This window comes from Canis aureus, chromosome 14, assembly GCF_053574225.1.
Source record: "Canis aureus isolate CA01 chromosome 14, VMU_Caureus_v.1.0, whole genome shotgun sequence".
Classification (NCBI taxonomy): domain Eukaryota; kingdom Metazoa; phylum Chordata; class Mammalia; order Carnivora; family Canidae; genus Canis; species Canis aureus.
The window spans coordinates 2,924,028-2,951,796 of NC_135624.1; the positions used below are offsets into that span (position 1 = coordinate 2,924,028).

A 27,769-nucleotide genomic window follows, 5' to 3' on the forward strand; every position below is an offset into this window, starting at 1 on the left:
TTATAAACCCAATAAACTCTGTAGAGCAGGAAAAAAAAAAGAACCAAGAAAGATTTGACACCAGTAAAATCCCTTTTTTAGTACCAATGAATGTCTAAAGTTGGCAATGCTGATATGTCTGCATGTATGAATTGTAATTACTTACACAGTAAAGAAGTAAAAGATGCCTCTTGTTGCAGATGTGATCTATCAGCCAGCTAGATAGCTTTGTGCTGGAAGAAGGAGCTGTCTTGTCTGCTTCCTTCCTCTCTCCTCATACAGATGCTATTTTTGAACTTTTACTCTGGCCAGCCTGGATCTCCTCCTGTTCCAACTCAAGTACTTTTAATTTTCACTCATCTGGTGTTTCTCAGCTTCAGGAATTAGGTCAGCATTTAAATATAGAGCAACTCCTTATTTAAAAAGTTGGGAAGCTTTGGAATCATGTCAAGCCTTGACTCCATGAAGCATTCTGACTAGTTGTTACTAGCACTATTTGATTAATATTATTTGAAATGTCCTTAGCACTTGTGTAATCATTTTGTACCACAGGTCAGATGTCTGCTCATATGTTGTCTTGGAACTCTTATGTAGTTTTTTTTTTTTCTCTCTCTCTCTTTTTTTCGTATGTTTCCTTGTCCACTCAGCTGGTCATTCCCACAAAGAATTTGGAGTCTACCCAAATAGATGAACTAATACAGGCAATTTACTTATCTTTCCTAAATCTTATCTCCTCATCTCTCCAATGGGAGTACTATTACCTGCTTCACAGAATTGTTGTGAAGATTTCATGTTCCTAGTGTGCTTGGCACATGGCAGGAATCTAACACATATTGATTTCTTATCATCCTCATTTCTTCTCTTCTCTCTCTTTCTTCTTTGCACCACCTCTTGCCAAATCACCTGTTAAAAGATGCTTCTTTTTACATTCTCATTAAGCAAATGGGTATTACCATGGGCAGGTGAAAGTGGGGACTTATTTTGCATGGTTAACACCGAACACTATATGTGTAACTTGGGATGTGTTATTCTTTATGGTTCAGCTGACTAGGTATATTATGCAACCTTTTCAAATAATACAATAAATTATTAATCCAAATTATAGAGTGGTAGACTGGAGCCCTGGATTCATTCCCAGAGAAGGCTCTGCCTTCTGCTCTGACCACATTATAGGCATGTGGTCAGAATACATGGCTGGGACGATGACTTTTTGTACATGTGCCAACTAAAATTTTAAAATGTCTGTTGACATTCTGTCCTTCCTTTGTTTCTCTATTATTGGATGACTTTACTGTTCTATCTTTGTGTGTTTGTGTGTGTATGTATATATTTTATCCTAGCCAAGTAAAACATTGCTGAGAAAATAAGCAAGATAAAGGAGCAGGTGTACCTTGTTAGATGATTTTGTTAATGTTAAAGCTGAATCCCTCTATGTGCTGTCCATGAATAGAGATTCACAACCTTTTAGTGAGGGCCCAGTTTTGTTTCCACTGATGTTTACAGAATATCAAATAATCATCGAGGCAGAATCTGTGCATATGTGGAATGTATTTTCGGGGGTTCAGGAAGATACTGTCAGCCCTCCCATGCAATAAATATCTGCCACTCAGCTGCCAGAAGGCTGCCTTCCTTATATATCTGGTTTAGAATTCCTGGTACTGAAATCCTCAGTAGATTGCTAGTGATAAGTAATATGTATTTATAATAATGTGTATTCATCAGCCCTATAAATAGATCACATGGCTAATGATCTAATTTCTGGACAAAAGATTAGAAGGATGAATGAATCTTCTCAAATATGCCCATACATTAATATTTTTGGTTAAAATTGATGCTACTGGGCAGCCCAGGTGGCTCAGCGGTTTAGCGCCGCCTTCTGCCAGGGCCTGATCCTGGAGATCCAGGATCGAGTCCCACATCAGGCTCCCTGCATGGAGCCTGCTTCTCCCTCTGCCTGTGTCTCTGCCTCTCTCTCTCCCTCCCTCTCTCTCTCTCTCTGTCTCTCATGAATAAATAAATGAAATATTAAAAAAATTGATGCTATTTTCTTAAAAATACTTTTCTACTTAATAAAGTATATAATGTGGTCTAAATTATAAGAGCATATATTTTGACTACTGAAGTTAATTCAGTTATTTTCAGACGAACTGGAAAAATAAAAGGAGTCTATAAACATTTTTTTGTTTTCTCAAATAAACCTTCATGCCAGTTGCTTACCATGTAGTACACCACTTTATGAAGGCCACACTGAAGCAGATATATGGGGGAAATTTTATTTTTTAAATCTCTTTCTGGACACATTTACCTGGTTAATGGAACAGACAAGTGAGCTGCCACTTTGGACTCCTTAGGGGGATCAGATAAAAGGAATGATGAGCTTCAGCAGAGAAGGAATGAGCAGGGTCACAGCAGGAAAGGTTTTGTGAGGGCCTGGAAAGGGCAACTGAAACAAGGAGAGACAAACAATATCGGCTTTGCTCAGGCACAGTTATATGAGGGGACTGTTCCCTGCATCAGAGGAGCCCATCTCCTGGAAACTGGCATATGGTGGTATAATAGTAGAATGGAAAGGAAACTTATCCAAAACGCAGGATTTATGGCTTGATTTGGGCTTTGCCTTAATCGGCTCTGATTTTGGGTAAGCCATTATTTTGGATAAGGACTCTAACCTCATTACAACATAATGGACTCAGACCACTTAGGCCAACCTTTGTACTCTTAACATTCTGTGATTCTAAGATTAGCTAATTCTTATACCTATCCTTTATATAAAACAATCATTTCCCAAATCCCTATGTAGAGCTGCGGAAATATCCACAGTTGTTTTTTGAAGATTGATGAACTTTACTTTCAATTTCTGATTTTGTATTTCCAAGCTGACTAGTAGCTCTCTGTCAACTAACTTGTATATACCTCTGCACTGATGAGACATGATATGAGGGCATCAAATGTGATTTATAAATATATTCAGAAACATACTACATAACCCTAAAATACCTCTAGTTTGATAAATAGAAAATGTATATAGGTCACTATTAACAATGATAAATTCTGACCTCAATATTCTTAAAAAAAAGATTGCTAAGTTATTCTTACTATATATTACATTATACTTTCTTTTAACCTCTTAACTCTTGTTTTCCCAAAAGTGCTGGTAGAATAATATGGTTATACTATAACAAAATTTTGAAACAAACTTTTTTTCTTGTCTTATGGTTATTATGTTGCTTGTTTCTTCTGTTTCTTTGGTTTTATTAAATAAGTATTGCTCGGAGGAGGGGAAGATGGCGAAAGAGTAGAGTCCCCAAATCACCTGTCCCCACCAAATTACCTAGATAACCTTCAAATCATCCTGAAAGTCTATGAATTTGGCCTAAGATTTAAAGATAGAACAGCTGGAATGCTACAGTGAGAAGAGTTCCCACTTCTATCAAGGTAGGACGAGGGGTGGGGAGAATTAAAGAAACAAAGGCATCCAAGGGGGAGGAGCCCCACGAGGAGCCGGGCTAAGGGGGGGCGAGTGCCCCCAGGACAGGAAAGCTCAGTCCCAGAGAAGCAGGAGCTTCACCAACCTTCCCGGATGGAAAGGCGCTCACAGGGAGGTGGAGCAGGACCCCAGGAGGGCGGGGATGCCCTCAGGCTCCCGGGGACACTAACAGAGCAACTACGCACCAGGGAGAGTGCACCGAGCTCCCTAAAGGACTGCAGCACGCATTGACCCGGGAGGAACTCGGAGGGGCTCAGGCGGTGGCTCTGCAAGAGGGGGCTGCTCGGCTGGGAGCGCAAATCCAACAGCGCAGGCCCGGGAGCACAGGGCGCTGGAACACAGCCCAGGATCCGGCCTCCCCGCGGGACAGGCAGAGGCCGGGAGGGCCCAGGACAGCAAGGACGCTCCTGCCCGAGCTGAGCAGATCAGCGGCCCCGCCCCGGAGCCTCCAGGCCCTGCAGACCAGAGCTCTGGAGTTACTGCGGGGGCTGACTCCAGGGCTCCAGAGCTGGCCCCGCCACTGCGGTTGTTCCTCCTGGAGCCTCACGGGGTAAACAACCCCCACTGAGCCCTGCACCAGGCAGGGGCACAGCAGCTCCCCCAAGTGCTAACACCTGAAAATCAGCACAACAGGCCCCTCCCCGAGAAGACCAGCTAGACTGAAAAGTTCCAGGGGAAATCAAGGGACTTAAAGTACACAGAAGCAGAAGATACTCCCCCGTGTTTGTTTGTTTGTTTGGTTGGTTTTTCTTTTTTGTTTTTTTTGCTTTTTGATTTCTGTTTGCTTCCCCCACCCTTTTTTTCTTTTTCTTTCTCTTTTTCTTTGCTTTTTTCTTTTTTCTTCTTTTTTTCTTTTTCTCTTTTCTTTCCTTCTTTCTCTCCTCTCTTTTCTCCTTTTCCCAATACAACTTGTTTTTTGGCCACTCTGCACTGAGCAAAATGACTAGAAGGAAAACCTCACCTCCAAAGAAAGAATCAGAAACAGTCCTCTCTCCCACAGAGCTACAAAATCTGGATTACAATTCAATGTCAGAAAGCCAATTCAGAAGCACTATTATACAGCTACTGGTGGCTCTAGAAAAAAGCATAAAGGACTCAATAGACTCATGACTGCAGAATTTAGATCCAATCAGGCAGAAAGTAAAAATCAATTGAATGAGATGCAATCCAAACTAGAAGTCCTAACGACAAGGGTTAATGAGGTGGAAGAACGAGTGAGTGACATAGAAGACAAGTTGGTGGCAAAGAGGGAAACTGAGGAAAAAAGAGACAAACAATTAAAAGACCATGAGGATAGATTAAGGGAAATAAACGACGGCCTGAGGAAGAAAAACCTACTTTTAATTGGGGTTCCCGAGGGCACTGAAAGGGCCAGAGGGCCAGAATATGTATTTGAACAAATTCTAGCTGAAAACTTTCCTAATCTGGGAAGGGAAACAGGCATTCAGATCCAGGAAATAGAGAGATCCCCCCGCTAAAATCAATAAAAACCGTTCAACACCTCGACATTTAATAGCTAAGCTTGCAAATTTCAAAGATAAAGAGAAGATCCTTAAAGCAGCAAGAGACAAGAAATCCCTGACTTTTATGGGGAGGAGTATTAGGGTAACAGCAGACCTCTCCACAGAGACCTGGCAGGCCAGAAAGGGCTGACAGGATATATTTAGGGTCCTAAATGAGAAGAACATGCAACCAAGAATACTTTATCCAGCAAGGCTCTCATTCAAAATGGAAGGAGAGATAAAGAGCTTCCAAGACAGGCAGGAACTGAAAGAATATGTGACCTCCAAACCAGCTCTGCAAGATATTTTAAGGGGGACTCTTGAAATTCCCCTTTAAGAAGAGGTTCAGTGGAAAAATCCACAAAAACAAGGACTGAATAGATATCATGATGACACTAAACTCATATCTGTCGATAGTAACTCTGAACGTGAACGGGCTTAATGACCCCCTCAAAAGGCGCAGGGTGTCAGACTGGATAAAAAAGCAGGACCCATCTATTTGCTGTCTACAAGAGGCTCATTTTAGACAAAAGGACACCTAGAGCCTGAAAATAAAAGGTTGAAGAACCATTTACCATTCAAATGGTACAAATGATACAATCAACAAAACTAAAAGACATCCTACAGAATGGGAGAAGATATTTGCAAATGACGTATCAGATAAAGGGCTAGTTTCCAAGATCTATAAAGAACTTTTTAAACTCAACACCAAAGAAATAAACAATCCAATCATGAAATGGGCAAAAGACATGAACAGAAATCTCACAGAGGAAGACATAGACATGGCCAACATGCACATGAGAAAATGCTCTGCATCACTTGCCATCAGGTAAATACAAATCCAAACCACAATGAGATACCACCTCACACCAGTGAGAATGGGGAAAATTAACAAGGCAAGAAACCACAAATGTTGGAGAGGATGTGGAGAAAGGGGAACCCTCCTGCACTGTTGGTGGGAATGTGAACTGGTGCAGCCTCTCTGGAAAACTGTGTGGAGGTTCCACAAAGAGTTAAAAATAGACCTGCCCTACGACCCAGCAATTGCACTGTTGGGGATTTACCCCAAAGATACAGATGCAGTGATACAGATGCCGGGACACCTGCACCCCGATGTTTCTAGCAGCAATGGCCACAATAGCCAAACTGTGGAAGGAGCCTCGGTGTGCATCAAAAGATGAATGGATAAAGAAGATGTGGTTTATGTATACAATGGAATATTACTCAGCCATTAGAAATGACAAATACCCACCATTTGCTTCAATGTGGATGGAACTGGAGGGTATTATGCTGAGTGAAATAAGTCAATCAGATAAGGACAAACATTATATGTTCTCATTCATTTGGGGAATATAAATAATAGTGAAAGGGAATAGAAGGGAAGGGAGAAGAAATGAGTAGGAAATATCAGAAAGGGAGACTGAACATGAAGACTCCTAACTCTGGGAACCAAAGAGGGGTGATGGAAGGGGACGAGGACAGGGGGTGGGGGTGAATGGATGACGGGCACTGAGAGGGGCACTTGACGGGATTAGCACTGGGTGTTATTCTGTATGTTGGCAAATTGAACACCAATAAAAATAAATTTATTATAATAGATAAATAAATAAATAAATAAATCTCACCTGAAAAAGTAAAATAAAAAATAAAATAAATAAAAATAAAAATAAATAAATAAATTAAAAAAAACTGTTCTCTTGTATCAAAGATCAATTGACTCTCTCTGTGGGAGTCTATTTCAGGGCTCTGTATTTGGCTCCATTAATCTATTTGTCTCCTGTTTCATCAACACCACACTGCCTGCATTACTGTAGCTTTATACAGAGTTTTAAAGTTGGGTAGAATCAGTGCTTAGATTTTGTTGTTCTTCAGTATTCTGTTAGCTATTGAGTCTTTTTGCCTTTCCTTTTTTTAAAAAAGATTGATTGATTGATGACACAGAGAGAGAGAGAGAAGCAGAGACACAGGTGGAGGGAGAAGCAGGCTCCCTGCAGGGACCTGATGAGGAGTCCATCCCAGGACACCAGGGTCATGTTGGGGGCCGAAGGCAGGCGCTGCACGGCTGAGCCACCCGGGCGTCCCTCTTTTGCCTTTCCTTACAAACTTTGGAATCTGTTTGTTGATATCTACACATTTTGACAACTTGGATATTAACCTCTATTTAGTTAAAACATTTAAGAGTTTTTCTTGAGATGTTCTTTTAACCATTTGTCCTTTACATGTGTATTGTTTAATCTCCAAATATTTTGGGATTATCTAACTTTCTGTTATTGATGTCTAGCTTAATTTCACTGTGATTTGAGACCATGTTTTGTATTATTTCTATCCTTTTAAAGTTGCTGAGTTGTGTTCTATGGCTCAGAATGTGGTTTATTTTGATGACTGTTCCATGAGAGCTTGAGAAGATTATAGGTTAATATATAGCATGTTTGTAACCGTTTTTCATTCATTGCATTTGTTCCTTTAAAAAAAAAATCTTTTCCAGGGTGCCTGACTGACTCAGTCTGGAGAGCACGGGACTTTGGATCTCAGGGTGATGAATTCAAGCCCCACATTGGTCGTGGAGCCTACTTTAAGAAAGAGAAGAAGAAAAGAAAAGAAAAGAAAAGAAAAGAAAAGAAAAGAAAAGAAAAGAAAAGGAAAGAAAGGAAAGGAAAGGAAAGGAAAGGAAAGGAAAGGAAAGGAAAGGAAAGAAAAGAAAAGAGAAAAGAAAAGAAAAGAAAAGAAAAGAAAAGAAAAGAAAAGAAAAGAAAAGAAAAAAAGTCTTTCCCTGTTTCTGCCTTCTCTAGTTTAACTGAACATCTTATTTAATTTCAATTTCTTTTAGCATATCATTTATACTTCCTTGAAAAATATTTTAGCAGTTGCAATATATATTTACAGCTAGCCTGAGCCCCTTTCAAGTAACTCACTGCTTCATAGGAAGTGCGGATGCTTACAACCAGCGTCCCTGGTCGTCTCCCCAGCCCCCGACACCGCTGTCATTCATGTTATTCATCCATGTGCTGTAACAACCCGACATACTATTGCTGTTGTTACTTTGAAAAACAATAATCTTTTGGATTAGTTAGAAATAAGAAAAATAAAAGATTTTGTTTCACTCTCTCTTTAAAAAAAAAAAACCAAAAAAACCAAAAAACAAAAACAAAAACAAAAACAAAACTCTTGTTTGTTAGCTGAAGAAGAATAAGAAAAACTTTTATTCCCTTATTCATTCTTTGATGCTCTTCCTTTCTTTAAATCAAGTTTTGACCTATATCATTTCACCTCTCCTAAAGATCTTTAAGATTTCTTGCAAGGCAGGCTTACTGGCAACAAATTCCCTCCTTTTTTTTTTTTTTTGTTGTTGTTTGACAAGGTCTTTATTTTTCCTTCACTTTCAAAGGATAATGTCACAGAGTATAGAATTCTAGGCTAGTAAGGGGGTTTCTTCTCAATATTTTCATATTTCACTACACTCTCTTCTTGCTTGCATGTTTTCTAAGTAAATATCTGATATAATTCTCATCTTGGTTCCTTTGTAGGTAAGGTATTTTTCTCCCTGTAGCTTCTCTCAAGATTTTTTTTTTCCTTACCCTTGATTTTCTGTAGTTTGAGTATAATATTCCTAAATGTAGCTTTTATTACTGTTATTATTTTTACATTTATTGTTTGGTGTTCTCTGAGATTCCTGGATTTGTGGCTGGATGTCTAACATTAATATGGAGAAATTCATTATTATTTCAAATATTTCATTTGTTTCTTTCTCCCTTCTTCTCCTTCTGGTATTCTCATTACTTGAACATTACACCTTTGTACTTGTCCCACAGCCCTTGGATATTCTGTTTTATCTCTTTACAGTCTTTATTTTCTTTGGTTTGAAGTTTAGAAGGTTCCTATAAAGATATCCTTAAGCTCAGAAAGGAGGGGAAATGAGTGGGAAAAAATAGAGAGGGAGACAAACCATAAGAGACTCCTAACTCTGGGAACTGAACAAAAGGTTGTGGAAGGGGAGGCAGGAGGGGGAATGGGATAACTGGGTGACAGGCACTGAGGAGGACACTTGATGGGATGAGCACTGGGTATTATACTATATGTTGGCAAATCAAACTTCAATTAAAAGAAAAAAAGATATCCTTAAGCTCAGAGATTCTTTCTTCAGCCATGTCCAATCTGTTTATAAGTCCACCAAAGGCACTCTTCATTTCTCTTTCAGTGTTTTTTGTTTTGTTTTGTTTTTTAACCTCTAGCAATTCTTTTTGGTTCTTTCTCAAGATTTCCATCTCTTATAGTGCCATCTGTTCTTGCATGCTGTCTCCTTTGTTCATTAGAGCCTTTAGTATTTTAATAATGGTTGTTTTAAATTCCCATACTTGTTTTAGATTCCCATAGTTGCTTTAATTCCATGACTGGTTCTAATGCTTGCTCTTTCTCTTGAAACTGTATTTTTTGCCTTTTGATTGTCTTATATTTTTAAAAAAAGATTTTATTTATTAGTTTGAGAAAGAGAGAGAGAGAGCATGAGGTGGGGGTTAGCAAGAGAGAGAGAGAGAAGCAGACTCCCTGATGAACAGGAAGCCAGACATGGAGCTTGATCCCAGGACCCTCAGATTATGACCTAAGTTGAAAGCAGATGCTTAACTGATTGAGCCACCCAGGAGCCCATGTAGTTATTTCCTAATAGCTGGATATGTGTACCGAATAAAAGGAACTACTATAAATAGTCCTTTAGTATTGTGGTAGAAAAGTGTGGGGGAAAGGGAGGCATTCTATACTCCTATGATTAAGTCTCAATCTTTTAGTGAGCCTATAACCTCTGGACTATGAACTTCACAAGTATTTTTCAGAGTTTTTTCCCCCCCCTTTTAGGTGGAAGAGGCTGACTGGAGTAGGCTGGAGTATTTTCCTTCCCCCACATTAGTTAGTCTCTGATAACATCCCAGCAAGATAGCCTCCGGTTAACTAGTTTCTCCTGAGGGCAGGGCTTGTTAAGAAAACTTAGTGTCATGAGTCTGTTCCAGTGAGCTAGGACTCCTTGTATTCACCTGTCTTTTCAGTTTGGGGATTTGACCTGTGTCCTCACTTCTCTTAAGAATTCAAGAATTGATTTTTCAGCCTGTTCAGCTTTTACTTGTTAGGACGGGGTGGCAATTTCCAAGCTCCTTACATGCAAAAGCCTCAGTTGTCCTTTAATTTGTTAGAGGTATTCTTTGCATGCAAATAATTTTATTTTTGTGTAGTCAAATGTATCAACTTATTTATTTCCTCTAGATTCTGAATATTTTTAAAAGGCTTTCCCAATACTGAGGTTAACAGAATAATCTACCTGTGTTTGCTTCTATTATTTGTATGGTTATCTATTATTATCCCTGTTCCATTTATTCTTGTGTACAGTATGTTTAGATTAGTATAGCAGCTTATTCTTGTGTATAGCATAAAGTCTAAAATCTGATTTTGTTCTTTATTTTGTTACCCAATTGTCTCAACACCATTTACTATAAAATCCATCTTTCCTGTGGTAATTTGAGATGCCACTTTTATCTTATACTAATTTCATATGTGCTATGTCTAGTTTTGGATTTTTTTTCTAGTTCTATTCCTTTAGTCTGCTTGTCTATTCAAGAGGCAGTACTGGATTGATTTAATTATGGTGACTTTGGAGTGTGTGTGTGTGTGTGTGTGTTTTATGATAGTCACACACACAAAGAGAGAGAGAGAGAGAGAGAGGCAGAGACACAGGCAGAGGGAGAAGCAGGCTCCATGTACCGGGAGCCTGACGTGGGATTCGATCCCGGGTCTCCAGGATCGCGCCCTGGGCCAAAGGCAGGTGCTAAACCGCTGCGCCACCCAGGGTTCCCTGGAGTGTGTTTTAATGTAGAGCTAGTCCATCTCATAATTTTACCTTTTAGTGTTTTCATGGCTACTTTTGAGTTTTTTAATATAAACTTTAGAACCAATTTGTCAAATCCATAAACTATTTGCTGGATTTTTATTGAATTGAATTAAAATTATAATTTAGGGAATCCTGAAAACTTCATGATGGTGCATCATCTTACCAAGAACAGGGGATATTTTTTTCTTTTGCCCAAGTCTACCTCTGTGTCTTTCAAGAGAAATTCACTCATACCTACAAAGCCATGTAAGTGTATACTCATTTAGCAAGTCAAAGACAGCAATCTGTCCAATCCAGATTCCTATTGTTTATATTCTGAGACCCAGGGCCCAATAAAAAACCATGCATGGGCCTCAAAATGATAATGAATCCCTTAAAATTACATATAAAACTCGTGTGTGTGAGTGCTTTATTATTTTTTTTAAAAGATTTTGTTCATGAGAGACACAGAGAGGCAGAGACAGACATAGGCAAAGTGAAAAGCAGACTCCCTGTGGGGACCCCAATGTAGGACTCAGTCCCAGGAACCCAGAATCACGACCTGAGCTGAAGGCAGATGCTCAACCACTGAACCACCCAGAAGCCCCATGAGTGTGGTTTAAATGAAATTTTTATTATATGTAGTTTTCTCTGAGAGATCATTATGGATTTCCTCTGCATTCTCATTCAAGTATAAACTTTCTAGTCTGTAATTTCCCCAACAGTAGCAATCTCATGTTTACAAAGAAACAAATACACATGACTTTTTTGTTGTTGTTAGTGCTTCTAAGTACAATGACCCAAGCAACAAATAGTTTCTCTCTACCCAAAATTGAGCCAAGCAATATGATAGAAAAGGATATTAGAATGATTTTTATACTCAAAAAAAAAAAAAAAAAAAAAAAGAGCAAGGCAGACTTATTTGGGACAAAGCACTAAAATCAAGTAGAGAACCATAATAGTCACTTGCAACCTAATTCAATAAAAAATACAACAAAGAAGAGATCATAGAAGCATACTGTCAGTGTTGTGCCCAAGATTGCGAATCCGAGAAACCACCAAGGAGCCAACTCTGATGCTCGAGCTTGGGTCCAGGTATACCCGACACAGCAGAGCAGGGACTTGGACCCAGAAGTGGGTTACAGCTGGGTTTTTTTATAGGCTGGTCTAGGGGATTTTCAGAAGGGGTGGAGGAATTTCTCAAGTTCTGTTTACATTCTGATAGGGGGCTTTCAAGGGCATTGAGCTCTCTTCTCATTCTAATATGGGACTTTCTACCATGGGGTGGGCTCTGTTGTCTTTCTGATATGGGATTCTCTGCCTAGGGCAATTCTGAGCTCTGTTTTCTTTCTGATATGGGATTCCCTGCAGTTTTTCCCATAAAGTTCAGCTCTTATTCACAGGGGCCTAAGATGGCTGTACTTGTGCTAATACTAAACTTTAGGTGGGATGGCCTTAATTTTTCCCTGGCCTCCACAGTCAGCAGAGATTCCTTAAACTTTGCCCTTACCATCTGGGTAGAGGAGAAAAGATAGTCTAGATAGCATGATGTAAGTTATAAAAACATGATTGTGTTATTTCTTACTCCCAACAGTTATCCACATTCAGGATTTTCATTTCTCAACAGTGACCACAGAGTCACTGTTTCTTCTTTTTTCAATGGAGCAATTGTCTTCATTAAATTTTCTAGATACAGTGACAAGTAGAATTAGCAGGATCCCCACAGGTGACACTCTATTTTTCTGTCTTCTTCCCAGATTTATAGTCTATATCTTCTACACTCTCTTTCTTCTTTTTCATTTTTTTCTTTTGTGTCTCCCTCTCCCCCTCCCCCCCACCCAGGATTATGCCTACATCTTTCCCTAGAGTTAAGAATGTTGTTTATCTCCAGTAAAGGTTTTTACATTTATTATCTTCCTGGTTGTCTAGATCAGTGGTTCTTAATCTTTTCTGTGCCCTAGAATTGCACAGAGCACTTATTAACAACCACTGACACCCTTCTGTTGAGTTGGTCTGGGTGGAGCCCTTGCTATTATTCAGAATTCTCCCCAGTGAACCAAATCAGAAGCCAGGGTTAATAATAGTGAGCCAGAGTTACAATCCATCTACAAACTAGTTCTGTGCAAGAGCCAGTAAGTTAGCTTTTCATAAGGAATGAAAACCATCTCAACCTATATCTTTCACCAGTTAAACTTGCAATTACTTTCCCCCTTACTATGTAGTTCTATATGGCAGTTGTAGAATTTTAAAATTGTAGTGTCCATAAAGATTATCCAGCTCAATGCCCAGAGAGGAAACAAAACAAACCTTCCCCATGATCACACATCTTATAAATAAAGTACCAAGACTATATTATGTAACTCCTTTTAAATTATGGGTTTGCCACTTCATTTTTTTCAGATAGCCCTAGATATATATTCACTTGTTAGCTTCCTCTACCTAAATCTCTATCTTCCCTTTTGCTTCTCTGCTTGTATGCTTCCCACCCTGTGATAATAAGACTATGACCTTCTATTTGTTGGAAGAGCTTTTAGATGTGTCCTTTCTTTCACCTTGTATCACAAATTCTTCCTCACCCAAAATTTTATTCCTTCTAGCACTTTCACTCCCAAACTCTACCAACATCTGTAAAATAAACATAAGAAATTATTAGGTAAAGTCCTGGTAGCCCAGAGGACCATCCTAAAAATGGCAGAACATGAAACATCAATGTTGCTTTGACTTCATTTTTTTTTAATTTATTTTTTATAGGTGTTCAATTTACTAACATACAGAATAACCCCCAGTGCCCGTCACCCATTCACTCCCACCCCCCGCCCTCCTCCCCTTCCACCACCCCTAGTTCGTTTCCCAGAGTTAGCAGTCTTTACGTTCTGTCTCCCTTTCTGATATTTCCCACACATTTCTTCCCCCTTCCCTTATATTCTCTTTCACCATTATTTATATTCCCCAAATGAATGAGAACATATAATGTTTGTCCTTCTCCGACTGGCTTACTTCACTCAGCATAATACCCTCCAGTTCCATCCACGTTGAAGCAAATGGTGGGTATTTGTCATTTCTAATAGCTGAGTAATATTCCATTGTATACATAAACCACATCTTCCGTTGGACACCGAGGCTCCTTCCACAGTTTGGCTATCGTGGCCATTGCTGCTATAAACATCGGGGTGCAGGTGTCCCGGCGTTTCATTGCATTTGTATCTTTGGGGTAAATCTCCAACAGTGCAATTGCTGGGTCGTAGGGCAGGTATATTTTTAACTGTTTGAGGAACCTCCACACAGTTTTCCAGAGTGGCTGCACCAGTTCACATTCCCACCAACAGTGTATGAGGGTTCCCTTTTCTCCACATCCTCTCCAACAGTTGTTGTTTCCTGCCTTGTTAATTTTCCCCATTCTCACTGGTGTGAGGTGGTATCTCATTGTGGTTTTGATTTGTATTTCCCTGATGGCGAGTGATGCAGAGCATTTTCTCATGTGCATGTTGGCCATGTCTATGTCTTCCTCTGTGAGATTTCTGTTCATGTCTTTTGCCCATTTCATGATTGGATTGTTTGTTTCTTTGGTGTTGAGTTTAATAAGTTCTTTATAGATCTTGGAAACTAGCCCTTTATCTGATATGTCATTTGCAAATATCTTCTCCCATTCTGTAGATTGTCTTTGAGTTTTGTTGACTGTATCCTTTGCTGTGCAAAAGCTTCTTATCTTGATGAAGTCCCAATAGTTCATTTTTGCTTTTGTTTCTTTTGCCTTCGTGGATGTATCTTGCAAGAATTTACTATGGCCGAGTTCAAAAAGGGTGTTGCCTGTGTTCTTCTCTAGGATTTTGATGGAATCTTGTCTCAAATTTAGATCTTTCATCCATTTTGAGTTTATCTTTGTGTATGGTGAAAGAGAGTGGTCTAGTTTCATTCTTCTGCATGTGGAGGTCCAATTTTCCCAGCACCATTTATTGAAGAGACTGTCTTTCTCCCAATGGATAGTCTTTCCTCCTTTATCGAATATTAGTTGCCCATAAAGTTCAGGGTCCACTTCTGGATTCTCTATTCTGTTCCACTGATCTATGTGTCTGTTTTTGTGCCAGTACCACACTGTCTTGATGACCACAGCTTTGTAGTACAACCTGAAATCTGGCATTGTGATGCCCCCAGATATGGTTTTCTTTTTTAAAATTCCCCTGGCTATTCGGGGTCTTTTCTGATTCCACACAAATCTTAAAATAATTTGTTATAACTCTCTGAAGAAAGTCCATGGTATTTTGTTTGATAGAGATTGCATTAAATGTGTATATTGCCCTGGGTAACATTGACATTTTCACAATATTAATTCTGCCAATCCATGAGCATGGAATATTTTTCCATCTCTTTGTGTCTTCCTCAATTTCTTTCAGAAGTGTTCTATAGTTTTTATGGTATAGATCCTTTACCTCTTTGGTTAGGTTTATTCCTAGGTATCTTATGCTTTTGGGTGCAATTGTAAATGGGATTGACTCCTTAATTTCTCTTTCTTCAGTCTCATTGTTAGTGTATAGAAATGCCACTGACTTCTGGGCATTGATTTTGTATCCTGCCACGCTACCGAATTGCTGTATGAGTTCTAGCAATCTTGGGGTGGAGACTTTTGGGTTTTCTATGTAGAGTATCATGTCATCGGCGAAGAGGGAGAGTTTGACTTCTTCTTTGCCAATTTGAATGCCTTTAATGTCTTTTTGTTGTCTGATTGCTGAGGCTAGGACTTCCAGTACTATGTTGAACAGCAGTGGTGAGAGTGGACATCCCTGTCTTGTTCCTGATCTTAGGGGAAAGGCTCCCAGTGCTTCCCCATTGAGAATGATATTTGCTGTGGGCTTTTTATAGATGGCTTTTAAGATGTCGAGGAATGTTCCCTCTATCCCTACACTCTGAAGAGTTTTGATCAGGAATGGATGCTGTATTTTGTCAAATGCTTTCTCTGCATCCAATGAGAGGATCATATGGTTCTTGGTTTTTCTCTTGCTGATATGATGAATCACATTGATTGTTTTACGGGTGTTGAACCAGCCTTGTGTCCCAGGGATAAATCCTACTTGGTCATGGTGAATAATTTTTTTAATGTACTGTTGGATCCTATTGGCCAGTATCTTGTTGAGAATTTTTGCAACCATGTTCATCAGGGATATTGGTCTGTAATTCTCCTTTTTGGTGGGGTCTTTGTCTGGTTTTGGAATTAAGGTGATGCTGGCCTCATAGAACGAATTTGGAAGTACTCCATCTCTTTCTATCTTTCCAAACAGCTTTAGGAGAATAGGTATGGTTTCTTCTTTAAACGTTTGATAAAATTCCCCTGGGAAGCCATCTGGCCCTGGACTCTTGTGTCTTGGGAGGTTTTTGATGACTGCTTCAATTTCCTCCCTGGTTATTGGCCTGTTCAGCTTTTCTATTTCTTCCTGTTCCAGTTTTGGTAGTTTGTGGCTTTCCAGGAATGCGTCCATTTCTTCTAGATTGCCTAATGTATTGGCGTATAGCTGTTCATAATATGTTTTTAAAATCGTTTGTATTTCCTTGGTGTTGGCAGTGATCTCTCCTTTCTCATTCATGATTTTATTAATTTGAGTCTTCTCTCTCTTCTTTTTAATAAGGCTGGCTAATGGTTTATCTATCTTGTTAATTCTTTCAAAGAACCAACTCCTGGTTTTGTTGATCTGTTCCACAGTTCTTCTGGTCTCGATTTCGTTGAGTTCTGCTCGAATCTTTATTAACTCCCTTCTTCTCTTGGGTGTAGGATCTATTTGCTGTTTTTTCTCTAGCTCCTTCAGGTGTAAGGTTAGCTTTTGTATTTGAGTTCTTTCCAGTTTTTGAATGGATGTTTGTATTGCGATGTATTTCCCCCTTAGGACTGCTTTTGCTGCATCCCAAAGATTTTGAACGGTTGTATCTTCATTCTCATTAGTTTCCATGAATCTTTTTAATTCTTCCTTAATTTCCTGGTTGACCCTTTTATCTTTTAGCAGGATGGTCCTTCACCTCCACGTGTTTGAGGTCCTTCCAAACTTCTTGTTGTGATTTAGTTCTAATTTCAAGGCATTATGGTCTGAGAATATGCAGGGGACGATCCCAATCTTTTGGTATAGGTTCAGACCCGATTTGTGACCCAATATGTGGTCTATTCTGGAGAAAGTTCCATGTGCGCTTGAGAAGAATGTGTATTCAGTTGAGTTTGGATGTAAAGTTCTGTAGATATCTGTGAAATCCATCTGGTCCAGTGTATCATTTAAAGCTTTCGTTTCTTTGGAGATGTTGTGCTTCGAAGACCTTGATAGAAGCGCAAACTCTTCTCACTGTTGCATTCCAGTTGTTCTCTCTTTAATTCTCAGGCCGAATTCATAGATTTTCAGGATGATTGGAAGGTTTTCTAGGTAATTTGGTGGAGACAGGTGATTTGGGGACCCTACTCTTCCGCCATCTTGCTCCTCCCCCCCCGCGACTTCATTATCTATATAAGAAAATTGTGACATTTTTCTCAATGTAAAAATCCTAAAGCAAAAATACAGTGTGAGCGCCATCTCCTGGAGATAGCATCCCAACTTGAGCATGTGCCCTCCCTCCCTGACATATTGATTGTAGTGTTTTGCTTTTATACTTCATTTTATGAGTTCATTGATTTATTATTGTTCCATAATAGATTTAAGTTAGCTTACAAGATATACAAACAAGATAAAAGTAAAGTAAACATTTAATTTAAAATATCCATTGGAAAAGCAAGTATAGGACCAGGAGGAGAAACAAAACACTGATAACCAAGGTTTCCACACAGCAGCAAAGGAGCTATAAATTTAGTAAAGGATCTGGAAAGTATAAATAATGAGTTTATTTTATTCTCTAAATTTGAGCTGCCTGTAAGAATCCATGAAGAGCTTTCAAGTGTGTGCTGTGTGTTTAAAGCTCATGAGATAAAAAAAAAAAAAAAAAAAAAAAAAGCTCATGAGATAGATCTGAGAGAGGAATATAGATTTGAAGGTGATCAGTATGTGGTCGCTGAAGCACTGGGCTGCATAGCATTGCCCAGAGTGTGGAGAGAAAGAATAAAATAAGATCCAGCACAGAGCCCCGAGGAATATTGATATTTAAGGGATGGTCTCTTAATCCCTGTTCCTCTACTGAATAGGAATAACATTTAAGCACAGTGGGAAAAAAATATTTTAGAATTGGTTTAGTATATAACTTCATCATGTTAAATTGACTTGGAGGGTTGGTTGGTTTGTTTGTTCTTAAATCTTACTCTAATCAACAATTCCTAAACACTTTGGGACTGCTATTCCTTATACCTAAAACTCTGATCTCTGACCTGGGAGGAGGGTAGACTAGAAGACAGAAAATAATTATGTCTCATTATCTGTGTTTCTAAAGGTGGATGTCAGCAGGGCTGACTGCCTTTCTGTCCTTCTCCACCTATCTTCCAGGCTGTAGAATCCTCGGTTGGGAAAGGAGCAGAGGCCTCAGCAGTTTTTCCTGTCCACACTTGCCTTGGTCACCTTCTTAGCTGTAATTTGACTTCCTGCTCTTAAGCAGGAACGTGGAAAGGATTGCTATGATTTTTTTGGCTACATCTTATTTTCTTAGAATTATTTAGAATGCTTTTCTCTTCACTCTTTTTAAATATCTCATGTGATTATAAATGTTGCTTGTTTCAGCAAAAATCTCATTTCAATTATTTTCCATTGTGAACCAGATGAACTTTTTCACTGAAATAGGCACACTGTCTCATTGAATTTCAGGTCACTTGCAATTTCTTTTTTCTTAATTTTACAGAGAGAAGAGGGCTGAATTCCTAAAAACTGCCCTACTCTCACACACATTCCCCTGGTAGAGCTCCATTTCAATTGAAATCCCCACACGTTAATTCTTTTCAGGAGTGTAGTTAAAGGAAATGTCTTCTGTATGGCCCAGAAATGTGGCTAATGGTTCTGTCACTCTTTATGACCAATTCCTTTAGCAATTCCTCTCTCAGAACTCTGTAATAATTTCTACCAAGGTTAAAAAAATGGGTTTTACATTTCCTTAATCTACTGGAATGTTCAGTGCCTTTGACTACTTAAATCTATTAGAAAAATATGGCCTCTCTTTCCACCTGTGCCAGTAGCATAACCAGTTGCTGGTGTTTCTTCCAGTCTAGGAAACTGTAGCATTTTCCTCTAGCACTTTCCATATGTTCCCTTCATGTAGGTCTCTGAATCTATTTCAGATCTCTTTTGATTCAATTCTATACCGAAATGATGCATTTCATCTCTAAGATAATATTTGTTATGTATACTCTGAATTTTCTTGTTTAAATTGGGGATAGTTTTTACTGTGGCATATATCATTCAAGCAGACTTGGGGATTGCATATAAATTCTTTTTTTAAAATTTTTTATTGGAGTTCAATTTGCCAACATATAGCATAACACCCAGTGCTCATCCCGCCGAGTGCTCCTCTCATTGCCCATCACCCAGTCACCCCAATCCTCCGCCCACTTCCCCTTCCACTACCCCTTGTTCATTTCCCACAGTTAGGTGTCTCTCATGTTTTGTTACCCTCACTGATATTTTCACTCATTTTCTCTCCTTTCCCTTTATTCGCTTTTACTAATTTTTATATTCCCCAAATGAATGAGACCATATAATGTTTGTCCTTTTCCGATTGACTCATTTCACTCAGCATAATACCCTCCAGTTCCATCCACATTGAAGCAAATGGTGGGTATTTGTCGTTTCTAATGGCTGAGTAATATTCCATTGTATACAAAAACCACATCTTCTTTATCCATCATCTTTCGATGGACACCGAGGCTCCTTCCACAGTTTGGCTATTGTGGACATTGCTGCTAGAAACATCGGGGTGCAGGTGTTCTGGCGTTTCACTGCATCTGTATCTTTGGGGTAAATCACCAGCAGTGCAATTGCTGGGTCGTAGGGCAGATCTATTTTTAACTCTGAGGAACTTCCACAGTTTTCCAGTGTGGCTGTGCCAGTTCACATTCCCAACAACAGTGCAAGAGGGTTCCCCTTTCTCCGCATCCTCTCCAACATTTGTTGTTTCCTGTCTTGTTAATTTGCCCCATTCTCACTGGTGTGAGGTGGTATCTCATTGTGGATTTGATTTGTATTTCCCTGATGCCCAGTGATGCAGAGCATTTTCTCTTTTTTTTAATAATAAATTTATTTTTTATTGGTGTTCAATTTGCCAACATACAGAATAACACCCAGTGCTCATCCTGTCAAGTGCCCCCTCAGTGCCCACCACCCAGTCACCCCCACCCCCTGCCCTCCTCTCCTTCCACCACCCCTAGTTCGTTTCCCAGAGTTAGGAGTCTCTCATATTCTGTCTCCCTTTCTGATATTTCCCACCCATTTCTTCTTCTCATGTGCTCGTTGGGCATGTCTATGTCTTCCTCTGAAATTTCTGTTCATGTATTTTGCCCATTTCATGATGGGATTGTTTGTTTCTTTCCTGTTGAGTTAGGTAAGTTCTTTAAAGATCTTGGATACTAGCCCTTTATCTGATAGTTCATTTACAAATCAGAACTCCCATTCTATAGGCTTTTAGTTTTGTTGACTGTTTCTTTTGCTGTGCAAATGCTTCTAATCTTGATGAAGTCCCAATAGTTCATTTTTGCTTTAGTTTCATTGCCTTCATAGATATCTTGCAAGAAGTTGCTGTGACCAAGTTCAAAAAAGGTGTTGCCTGTGTTCTCCTCTAGGATTTTGATGGATTCTTGTCTCACATTTAGATCTTTCATCCATTTTGAGTTTATCTTTGTGTATGGTGAAAGAGAGTGGTCTAGTTTCATTCTTCTGCATGTGGAGGTCCAATTTTCCCAGCACCATTTATTGAAGAGACTGTCTTTCTTCCAATGGATAGTCTTTCCTCCTTTATCGAATATTAGTTGACCATAAAGTTCAGGGTCCACTTCTAGATTCTCTAATCTGTTCCATTGATCTATGTGTCTGTTTTTGTGCCAGTACCTCACTGTCTTGATGACCACAGCTTGTAGTACAACATGAAATCTGGCATTGTGATGCCCCCAACTATGGTTTTCTTTTTTAATATTCCCCTGGCTATTTGGGGTCTTTTCTGTTTCCACACTAATCTTAAGATAATTTGTTCCAACTTTCTGAAGAAAGTCCATGGTATTTTGATAGGGTTTGCATTAAATGTGTAAATTGCCCCGGGTAGCATGGAGATTTTCACAATATTAATTCTTCCAATCCATGACCATGGAATATTTTTCCATCCCTTTGACTCTTCCTCAATTTCTTTCAGAAGTATTCTGTATTTTTTAGGGTATAGAATCTTTACCTCTCTGGTTAGGTTTATTCCTATATATCTTATGCTTTTGGGTACAATTGTAAATGGGATTGACTCCTTAATTTCTCTTTCTTCAGAGTCATTGCTAGTGTATAGACATGCCGCTGATTTCTGGGCATCGATTTTGTTTCCTGCCACACTGCCTAATTGCTGTACAAGTTCTAGCAATCTTGGGGTGTAGTCTTTTGCGTTTTCTAGGTACTGATACTGTATCTGCAAAGAGGGAGAATTTGACTTCTTCTTTGCCAGTTTCAATGCCCTTTATTTCTTTTTGTTGCCTGATTGCTGAGGCAAGGACTTCTACTACTCTGTAGAATAGCAGTAGTGAGAGTGCTCATCCCTGTCCTGTTCCCAATCTTCGGGGAAAGGCTTCCAGTGTTTCCCCGTTGAGAATGATATTTGCTGTGGGCTTTTTGTAGATGGCTTTTAAGATGCTGAAGAATGTTCCCTCTCTCCCTACACTCTCAAAAGTTTTGATCAGGAACGGATGCTGTATTTTGTCAAATGCTTTCTCTGCATCTATTGTAAGGATCATATGGTTCTTGTTTTTTTCTCTTGCTGATATGATCAGTCACATTGATTGCTTTATGAGTGTTGAACCAGCTTTGCATTTCAGGGATAAATCCCACTTGGTCATGGTGAATAATTTTCTTAATGTATCTTAATCTTCCAATGATCCTATTGGCTAGTATCTTGTTGAAAATTTTTGCATCTGTGCCCATCAGGGATATTGGTTTGTAATTCTCCTTTTTGGTGGCTTCTTTGTCTGGTTTTGGAATGAAGGTGATGCTGGCCTTAAAGAATAAGTTTGGAAGTATTCCATCTCTTTCTATCTTTCCGAACAGCTTTAGTAAAATAAATATGGTTTCTTCTTTAAATGTTTGATAGAATTCCCCTGGAAAGCCATCTGGCCCTGGACTTTTGTGTCTTGGGAGGTTTTTGATGACTGCTTCAATTTCCTCCCGGGTTATTGATCTGTTCAGGTTTTCTATTTCTTCCTGTTCCAGTTTGGGTAGTTTGTTGTTTTTCAGAAATGTGTCCATTTCTTCTAGATTGCCTAATTTATTGGCACAAAGCTACTCATAATAAGTTTTAAAATCGTTTGTATTTCCTTGGTGTTGGTGGTGATCTCTCCTTTCTCATTCATGATTTTATTAATTTGAATCTTTTCTCTCTTCTTTTTAATAAGGCTGGCTAATGGTTTATCTATCTTATTAATTCTTCCAAAGAACCAATTCCTGGTTTTGTTAATCTGTACCACAGGTTTTCTGGTCTCTATTTCATTGAGTTCTGCTTGAATCTTTATTAATTTTCTTCTGCTGTGGTTAGGATTTATTTGCTGTTTTTTCTCCAACTCCTTTAGGTGCAAGGTTAGCTTTTGTATTTGGGTTCTTTCCAGTTTTGGGATGGATGCTTGTACTGCAATGTATTTCCCCCTCAGGACTGCTTTCTGTATCCCAAAGATATTGAACGGTTGTATCTTCATTCTCATTAGTGTCCATTAATCTTTTTAATTCTTCCCTAATTTCCTGGTTGATCCTTTCATCTTTGAGCAGGATGGTCCTTAACCTCCATGTGTTTGAAATCCTTCCAAACTTCTTTTGTGATTTAGTTCTAGTTTCAAAGTGTTATGGTCTGAAAATATGCAGGGGATGATCCCAATCTTTTGGTAGCAGTTAAGACCTGATTTATGACCCATTCACCCCCACCCCCCGCCCTCCTCCCCTTCTAGAGGAGATAAGCAAAAAGTATGTAAAAAGAGAGGTCCCTGAAAAGTTCCACATCTGTCACGCATCGAACCTAGGCCTGTTAGAAGCAAAGTGTACATGCAGTCATGATGTGGGAGGTATAGGCCATAAGCTCAACTCTCGGAAGTGTGTAAGCCTTGGAGGCAGATATCTGCTAGCCACTCATTTATGGGAGTTAGAAATTAGCACCACTTTAATTGAACAAGGCTGTTGGACATCGACCTGTTGAACGCAGATACATGTGAGTACAGACCTGACACTTCCACATGCTTTCCACGCAACGTCTTCCAGGTCCTAACATAAGGATGTTAGGTGATATGTCTACAGGCAGTCAGAATGTGGGAGGGTCCTGCCTTGTGGTCAGCTCACCCAAGGATTCATGCATAGTGGCCAGCTTTCAACAAGCTGTGTTCTTACTGCAGTGAGAACGTAGCATCCATCATTCTACGTAGGGAGTTTCCCTGCATAACACTCTTCAGCACCTGGAGACACACATTTGAAGCCAGCATTTTTCCACTTGATTCCCATGAGCTTCTGACAAACATCTCTAGTGAGGATGTTCGAAACTCAAACTGCAGGCAGTGTGGAACAGTGAGGGACTGCATGCCAGCTCAGCTCTCAGAAGCAAGTTACCCTTGAACACTGTGTTCACCTAGCTTCTCATGGATGGAAGTTAGTATGTAGCACCAATCTAAGAGAGGAATTCCTCGGGAATCACTGGATTGAGCTTGGAGACACTAGGCTTGTGGGCCTGCACCTTCCATTTTCCTCTCACACCACTTCTGTCACGCATCGAACCTAGGCCTCTTAGAAGTGAAGTGTACATGCAGGCAGGATGTGGAGGTACAGGCCATAAGCTCAACTCTTGGAAGTGTGTAAGCCTTGGAGGCAGATGTCTGCTAGCCTCTCATTTATGGGAGTTAGAACGTAGCACCTCTCTAATTGAACAAGGCCGTTCGACATCGCTATGTTGAACGCAGATACACGTGAGTACAGGCCTGACACTTCCACATGCTTTTGACCCAACATCTTCCAGCTCCTAACATTATGTTAGGAGCTATGTCTACAGGCAGTCAGGATGTGGGAGGGTCCTGCCCTCAGCTCAGCTCTCACAAGGAAGCATCCCTAGAAGCCAGCTTTCTACTAGCTGCATTCTTATGACTGTGGTACCATCTAACGTAACCTATACTTGGTCACTCCAGTCCCCAACTGGGCCTCAGCTGGACCTGGTGCCCCTGGTACTTAGCTTGATCTCACCTGGACCAGGTGACTGTGTTCCCACCTGGACCTCAACTGGTCTTATGACTTTTGTCCCCACCTGGGCCTCACCCAGACTAGGTGACTCTGTTCCACCTGGGCCTCACCTGGACCTGGTGATTCTGGTCCCCTCCTAGGTATCACCTGGACCTGGTGACTCTGGTCCTCACGTGCGCTTCACCTGGACCTGGTGACTCTTGTACCCACCTGGGCATCATTGGGATATGTTTACTCTGTTTCCCAAGTGAGACTCTGGAACATTTAACTTTGGTCCTCACCTGGGCCTCACCTGGACCTGGTGAATCTGGTCCCCATATGGGCCTCACCCAGTCCTGGTGACTTTGGTCCCCACCTGGGCCTCACCTGGACCTGATTGTTGTGGACTCCTTCTTGGCCTCACCTGAAACTGGTGACTCTGATCCTATCTGGGCCTCACCCAGACCTGGTTCTCACCTGGGCATCATTGGGGCCTGGTTACTCTGTTCCACACCTGAGCCTCACCTGGACATGATGACTCTGGAACCCCTTTGGGCCTCACCCTGACCTGCTGACTCTGGTCCTCATCTGGATGTCACCTGGACCAGGTGATTCTGGTACCCCTCTGGGCCTCAACCAGAACTGGTGACTCTGGTCCTCAACTGGGCCTCACCTGGACCTAGTGAATATGCTCCCCACCTGGGCCTCATCTGGACCTGGTGACTCTGGTCCCTCCCTGGGCATTATCAGGACATGGTTACTCTATTCCCCACTGGGACTCACCTGGACCTGGTAACTCTGGTCCTCACTTTGGCCTCTTCTGTACCAGGTGACTCTGGCCCCACATGGGCCTCACCTGGAACTGGTGACTCTGATCCTCAGCATGGCCTCACCTGACCTGGTGACTGTGGATCCCACCAGGACCTCACCTGGACCTCATGTCTCTGGTCCCCACCTGGGCCTCACCTGGACCTGGTGTCTCTGGTACCCACCTGGGTAGCATCAGAACATGGTTACACTGTTCCCTAACTGGGACCACCTGGACCTGTTAACTCTGGTCTTCACCTGGGCCACACCTGGACATGGTGACACTGGTTCCCACCTGGGTCTCACCTGGACCTGGTGAATCTGGTCCCCACCTGAGCCTCACCTGTAACTGGTGACTCTCGTTCCCACATGGACCTCATGTGGACCTGGTGGCTGTAGTGTTTCTAGCTACTCATGTACCTGATGACTCTGGTCCCCACAAGGGCCTCACCTGGACCTGGTGAGGGTGGTTGCCACCTGCACCTCACCTGGACCTGGTGATTCTGGTCCCCACCAGAGCCTCACCCATACCTGGTGGCTTAGGTAAACATGCGGGCCTCACTTGGACCTGGTGAATCTGGTCCTTACCTGGTCCTCACCTGGACCTGGTGACTCTGGTCACCATCTGTGCCTCACCTGGCCCCGGTGACTCTGGTCCCCACCTGGACCTGGTGACTGTGGTCCCCACCTGGGCCTCACCTGGACCTGATGACTCTGATCCCCACCTGGGCCTCACCTGAGTCTTACTGGGACCTGGTGACTCTGGTCCTCAGCTTGGCCTCACCTGGATCTGGTAACTGGTCCCCACCTGGGCCTCACCTGGACTCGGTGTCTCTGGTACCTATCTAGGCATCATCAGGACAAGATTTCTCTGTTCCCCACCTGGGACACACCTGGATCTGTTAACTTTGGTCTTCACCTGGCCTCACCTGTACCTGGTGACTCTGGTCCCCACCTGGGCCTCACCTGGGCCTAGTGACTCTGGTCCTCTGCTTGGACTTACCTGGACATGGTGACTGTGTTCCTCACCTGTGCCTCACCTGGATCTAGTGAGTGTGTTCCCCACATGGGCCTCACCCAGACCTGGTGGCTCTAGTCCCCACTGGGCCTCACCTGGGCCTAGTGACTCTGGTCCCCATCTGGGCCTCATGTGGACCTGGCAACTGTAGTCCCCACCTTGGCTTCACCTGGACCTGGTGACTGTGGTCTCCACCTTGACCTCACCTGGACCTGGTGACTCTGGTCCCCACCTGGGCCTCACCTGCACATGGTAGCTGTGGACTTCATCTGGACCTGGTGACTGTGGTCCCCACCTGGGTCTCACCATACCTGGTGACTGGGCTCCTCAGCTACCAATGACTAGGATCCAGGATGGACTCTTAGTTACTACTGACACCGGGACCATCCCCAGGGTTTCACTTGTTCCTGGTGACTATAGTCCTTGTCTGGGCTGACCTGGCTCATCCTTGGCTCTGATCCTCTCCTGGGCCTCCCCTGCTCTTGCAGGTATGGTTCCCCCCTCTCGTGGGTGTGTAGTGTCTATGGTCCCTTCTGGCCCTCACCTGATAGTACTGGGCCATGATATTGGCCCTTTGCAAGGCCAGCAGGGTCTCCGAGTCCTCCTGCATGGTGCTGCAATCCAAACACATCCAAGAATGACGGTGCATGAAAACCTTCCGAGGACACATGGGTCAGGGTGCTCCCTATGGGCAGGTCCCCCTCTGTCTGACCAGAGCTGGAGACAACCCCATAACCCCAAGGGGCACAGGCTGGGCTGGAACATCACATATAGGCCCTCACTGCCTGTCTGTCACTCGCCCACCTACAGTCCACCTTCCTAGCCACTGTCCCAGGACACACTGTCATGCTGGGATCACAGAGCGCTCCCACTCTGGTATCAGGAGCACACGGGTGGGGGACCCAGGAGGCTCTGGTGAACTGCCGATCTGATGCTCGGGGTGATGTCTCCCAGCCCGGGGGATATCGAAGGTTTCTCTTAGATTCCACAAACACAACAACCAGGGGGAGAAAGCAACGGACTGGACTTCATCAAAATTAAAACCTGATGCCAGCAAGAGTGCGACCAAACTCCCCATCCTGAGGGCAAGGATGGGTGAATAGCCTGAGGGGGGTCTGGGGGGAGCACGAGGGACTCCACGTTCCAGTGCGTGAAGAGCAAGCCTGCTCACAGGCCAGGGGGACCCAGCAGGCCCTGACCGTCCTCCCCTGACCACAGGGTGGGGCGGGGGGTATCACCCCTGTCGGGGTCCATGCGTCTAGGACGGGCTGGAAAGGTCATATATTGGGTCTCCCTGCATCCCTGCATAGCACAGGCCTTACAGGGGAGCGGGGGTCCCAGGGGAGCTGTCGAACTCCAGCTGCAGCCTCCTTCCCTAGATGGGGTCTTAGGGGGCTGCCCTCACCTCGTGGGGCTGTGGAAGGGCTGCAGGAGCTGCTCATGGTCATCGCATTGGGGTCGGGGTGTTTTGGACCCCAGCCCGGGAGGCCAGCACCCCCACCCGGACCCACAGGCCCAGAGAGGCCTGCGGGGAGCAGGCATCAGCGGCCAATCACCTGTGCAGGCATCAGTAGCCACTCACCTGTGACCTATCACTGTGTGAGCGCCTCCTCTTTATGCACCGGGGTACTGGGGAGAGTGAGAGAGTTGGGGAACTGGGGAGAGTGGGAGTACTGGGGTACTGGGGAGAGTGGGAGAGTTGGGGTACTGGGGAGAGTTGGGGTACTGGGGTACTGGGGAGAGCGGAAGTACTAGGGTACTGGGGAGAGCGGGAGAGTCGGGTCGCTGTGAGCCAGATCCAAAGCACGAGTGCTTCCA

The 27,769-nt window shown here is 42.1% G+C and overlaps 1 long non-coding RNA gene across 1 annotated transcript; it reads right to left on the reverse strand.

Moving 5' to 3' along the window:
- On the reverse strand, positions 1-27,769 carry LOC144283049 (uncharacterized). Its single transcript, XR_013351393.1, has 3 exons — positions 27,534-27,769; positions 2,285-2,422; positions 1-882 (listed from the first exon to the last, which is right to left on the reverse strand). It is a non-coding gene; the product is annotated as an uncharacterized LOC144283049 (long non-coding RNA).